Source organism: Primulina tabacum, chromosome 6 (assembly GCF_025594145.1).
Source record: "Primulina tabacum isolate GXHZ01 chromosome 6, ASM2559414v2, whole genome shotgun sequence".
In the NCBI taxonomy this organism is placed as follows: Eukaryota; Viridiplantae; Streptophyta; class Magnoliopsida; order Lamiales; family Gesneriaceae; genus Primulina; species Primulina tabacum.
The window spans coordinates 9,054,265-9,059,373 of NC_134555.1; the positions used below are offsets into that span (position 1 = coordinate 9,054,265).

General features: G+C 36.6%; 1 non-coding gene across 1 annotated transcript; it reads right to left on the reverse strand.

Moving 5' to 3' along the window:
* Positions 1-4,381: 4,381 nt before the first annotated feature.
* On the reverse strand, positions 4,382-4,486 carry LOC142550387 (small nucleolar RNA R71). The gene has a single exon (XR_012821348.1). It is a non-coding gene; the product is annotated as a small nucleolar RNA R71 (small nucleolar RNA).
* Positions 4,487-5,109: the final 623 nt, after the last annotated feature.

Consider the following 5,109-nt stretch of genomic DNA (forward strand, 5'->3'; position numbering starts at 1 on the left):
CCGGAGGAAATTCTATGCAAGAACAAGTGGAAAACCGATGGGGCCTCTAGCTATAATTGATGAAAACGAGAGGGAGATGGTGCTCTGAATGGGGTGTCGGCTGGTACAAATTTTAGGTTTAGGGTAAATGGTGTTTAAGGGTTAATTATATAGATAAAATATTAGTTAATGGGCCTAAATTGTTTAATTAAAGATTAAAAAGATAAATAAGTCCTATAAACTCAAAAGTAGGCCCATTAAGCCCAAAGTCACTCTCGAAAAATATTTCGTGTTGAAACGATTTTGAAAATAATAGCCGAACCATTAAAAAGTCCACTGATTCGATAAAATTTGCGTACCGTTAAAAACGCTTTAAATTAATTTATAAAAATAAATCGTGTAATAAAAATGATTTTCCTGGAAATTCTCTGGTCTCCGATCCTCATTCGAGCGTGAAATGCACCTAGAAATCCTAATGCATGAACTTATAAAATAACATGAAATAAATTCTACCATGCATGAATTATGCATAAAATACATAAAAATAATTAAACATAATTTAATAAAATAAACAAGCATTTAATGCATTAAAACAATTTAATAATATACCAAAGAAATTTAATAATTTGCATGCATGTGGTTCACGTGGACTTTTCGATTTTCGGAACGTTACATTTGTTCTTATTCTCAGTCGATTGAACATTTGGTTTACTTGGTTCTGAATGTTCATTTACCATGGTTGACTTTACAAAGGTAATGTACTTTCCTTTGTTATTATTCAACCTTGGCTAAGTATCACTTGTAGAGTTTTCAACACTACTGTTAAAACCTAAACCAGTTTTATCAGCAACTGTATTTTGAGCATTCTGCATTTCAGTTAAAGTAACTGAAGATTTATTCCAAGTTTGAATCAGTTCAGAATTTTTTGAAATCTCAGTTTTCAACTGACATATCAAAGCTTGGTTTTCGATCAGTTCAGCATTTTGCTTGGCAATCTCCCCTTTTAAATTTAACACTTCAACTGACTTATCAGTTTCAGTTTTATTATCATTGGGATCATTTTGCTCAGCTTTGACCTTTTCAAATGATCGAGCCAGTTTGTGATACTCATTTACCATATCATGCAATGTGGTAATGAGTTCCTCACGAGTGAAGTTAGTTGAGCTAAAATCAAATACATGTTCACTTACTGAATTCAGTTCAGCATCGTCTGCCATCAAGCATTTGATTTCCTCTTCATCATCACTTGAGCTGCTTGGGCTTTCTGATTCTGACTCATCACTGCCAGTTTAAGCCCACTTTGATTTGCTCTCCTCAGCCAGGAGCACTTCATGCTTCTTTTTGGATGATCTTTTGTCATCCTTAGTCCTTCTCCTGTTCTCATACGGCTTCTTTGTTTTTTTAATTGATCCTCGACTGTCCTTCTTATGCTTAGGACAGTCTGCTATATAATGACCTGATTTGCAACAGTTGTAGCAAACATAGTATTCTTCTTTGGATTGGTTCTTCTAGTATTGTTTTTGGAAGTTTCCTTGATTCTTCCTCATTAACCTTCCGAATTTTCTGACAAACAATGACATGGCATCATTGCTAAGTTGATCAACAGATTTGTCAGCTGAACCAGTTGGTTCCTGTCTGAGAGCAGTTAAAGCCGTTGTGGCAGCTGGTGTAGAAGGTTCTCCTTCTCTGGTTTGTAGCTCAAATTAATATGCCTTTAGATCAGCAAATAGTTCATGTAGTTCAACTTTGTTAAGATCTTTTGATTCACGCATAGCCATGGTCTTGACATCCCAATCTCTGGGAAGACCTCTTACTACCTTCAGTGTCACTTCTTTATTTGAGTACACTTTTCCAAGTGCATTCAATTCGTTGATGATGCAGTTGACTCTTTCATCATACTCGTGCATAGACTCTCCTGCTTTCATCTTGATATTATCAAATTTTTGAACAGAAACAGACAGTTTGTTCTCCTTGGTTTGTTCATTTCCTTCACATAGCTGAATAAGTTTTTCCCATATCTTTGTGGCTGTTTTGCACATTTTGATTTTGCTGAACGTAACTTTGTCCAGCGTTTTGTATAGGATGTCCTTGGCTACATTATCCAAGTTTTCTTTTCTTTTGTCTTCAGTTGTCCACTCATCTCTGGGCTTTTCTATTTGTTGGGGTGCCCCGTCAGTGATGGCAACTGCAGTGTTTGTTTTTAATATCTTCATTGGACCATCAATGATAACATACCACATGTCATCATCTTGTGCAGCTAGATGAGCTTGCATTCTTATTTTCTAATTATCAAAGTCTTCTCTGGAAAACATAGGTATTTTGTTGAATGAAGACATATTGAACAGTTGTAAGTGAGAATATTCTGAGACAAGATTCAACTGCTCTGATAGCACTTGATAGGATCGGTTAATAGGTAGAAAAGTGTATAGAAGGGGGGCTTGAATAAACACTCACGATTTTTATAACCTTTTTCAAATGAAATATCAGTTTTGTTATATACTGAAACTTAGGAATCTTGTCAGTCGTTGACAATCAGTTTAACTAAATATAGTTGCGGAAATAAACTGACTGAAAGATAGAATAAATGACTGAAATAATAATGCAAGGATTTATAGATGTTCGGAGATTTGAATAACTCCTACGTCACCCCTTCTATCACAAGGATATGATATACACTAAAAGACTTTGATCAATACAAAACTTGTACAGACCCACTTCAGTTTGGACTTAACACTGCCAAGACTGAAACTCTTAGTTAACAACAATTTTCACAGTTCTTCGACTGGATTTAGCACGACTGATATAAGTAATACAGAGATTTGTGCTAATAAGCTCGAAAAGTAGCCTCAAATGCTACGAATATTTCTAATGAGTGTGAGCTTTTTGAACCTCAAATGAGAGTAATAAGTTTAGCAGAATAACATCAAGCTTAAGAGAATAGATGAATCGTATTTTTCAGCTAGCTATCTCATCTGCTCTTATTTCTTATTTATAAGCTTCCTTCCAACGATAACAATAAATATAATTTGAATCTTTGTATCCGTTGATTACCACGTCAATATACTTCTGACATTCGTACACTGTATTCTCTGAAATGAGGCGTTCCACTACGAGTTACAGTCTGCTTTGTACTATTGTCGATTGAATGTCCTTTTCAACTGATGACGTGTTCAGATGAATGATCAGCTGATAATTATATGGGTAACCTCACAACTGAGTATCTCAACTGATCAGTTTCCAACTGATCAGTCAGTTCACAAAGTAGATTCAGTTCGGCTTATCTCAGTATTAAACTTCAGTTAGTTAACTGTCAGTTCATGTGTTCGTGATCAGTTAGTTCAATCAGATTTAATCTCTAATTTTGTCAAACTACCGAAATTAAGTTTCCAACATAAACTAAAATATTTGTTGGGATTTAAGGGGAATGTGAACTGAAATTCCCAACAAATTCATTTCTCATTAAATTTTAATCCACCATTCTAGATATTATATCTCATTATTTAATTCTTGAACCTTTTTATTTGCATGTTTATTTGAGCATAGTAGTAATAAACAACCATTCAAATTTCGTTGCTAAAGATTTGATAACTGAAAGTAATAATTGTAAAATACAGTCTTCAGTGGAACGATACTCGTACTGTCGTATATTATACTATTACTTGACATCGTGCACTTGCAATTAATTTTCGAGCATAAAAAATCATATTTTTATTAAGGATTCCACAGTGCAAGTTTTGCTCGATCAAGTTTTTGGCGCCGTTGCCGGGGACTGTTAATTTACAATTTTATTTTCAGTTACTTTCTTTAGCATTGTTTTATTTTTTTTGAGCTAACACTCCACATTCTATTCTAGATATCTTTTCCAGTGCATGCCAAAGTCACTTGACGTGGAGCTTGAGTAGTTTGATCCGAAAATTGAAAGAACTTTCTGCAGAAGAAGACACCAGCAGAGACCGAAAGAAATGATGGAGAGGCACAAGCACGAGCATGAGGAGGAACACCATGGAAGGCGGACATGTTGAGATGCCACGCCGCATACCGATGCTAGAGTATGCCCAGTCTTCTTTGGATGGTGCACGCCCCAGCATTGTGAGGCCTATTGTTCGGGCAAACCACTTCGAAATCAAGCCAGCCATAATTCAGATTATTCATAATACAGTCCAGTTTGGAGAATCTGCAGTAGATGACCCAAACACGCACATCGCAGATTTCCTTGAAATTTGCGATACTTTTAAATTTAATGGAGTTTCGGATGACACTGTTAGGTTGCGTTTATTTCCTTTCTCCTTACGTGACAAAGCTAAAGCATGGTTAAATTGTTTTCCTGTAGGTTCGATCACCACATGGTAGGACATGGAGAAAGCGTTTCTCATTAAATACTTTCCTCCATCTAAGACCATGAAGCTGCGGGCAGACATAACCACATTTGTTCAATTCGAGCAGGATTCTTTATATGAGGCATGGGAGCGTTTCAAATATCTATACGAAGATGTCCTCATCACGAACTGCCACTTGGGTTAGTCGTTATAACCTTTTACTATGGCTTACTCACTCCTAATTGTACTATGATAGATGCTGCTGCCTGTGGAAACCTACTGAGAAAAACTACTGAGGAAGGATATGAGTTATTGGAGGAGATGGCCGCTAGCAGCTATCATCCTCAATCTGAAAGGAACAACTAGCGAAGAAGTGCAGGAGTTCACCAGGTAACTGACCTTTCCGCTATTATTGCACAACTTGATGTCTTGAACAGGAAATTGGACGGCTTGAAAATGGGTGGCACGGCTATGCATCTTCAAGAGATATTTTGTGAAAAATGCGAAGGAGAACACTATATTAATGACTGTCAAGACAGTGGTCTTTTTTATGTGCAAGAAGGGGCATCAGTGAATCAAGTGGGAGTCCAAAACCGTCCAAGGAATGATCCGTATTCGAACACATACAATCCTGGATGGAGACAACATCCCAACTTCTCATGGGGTGGCCAAAACAGTCAGAATCGACCACAGGGAGGACAATCATATGGGAAACAACCAATGTACAGATCTGACCCTCCTAGAGAAGAAAGGTCCAATTTGGAGCAGATGATGTCTAAGTTCATCTCATCTACCGAAACTAGACTCCAAAATC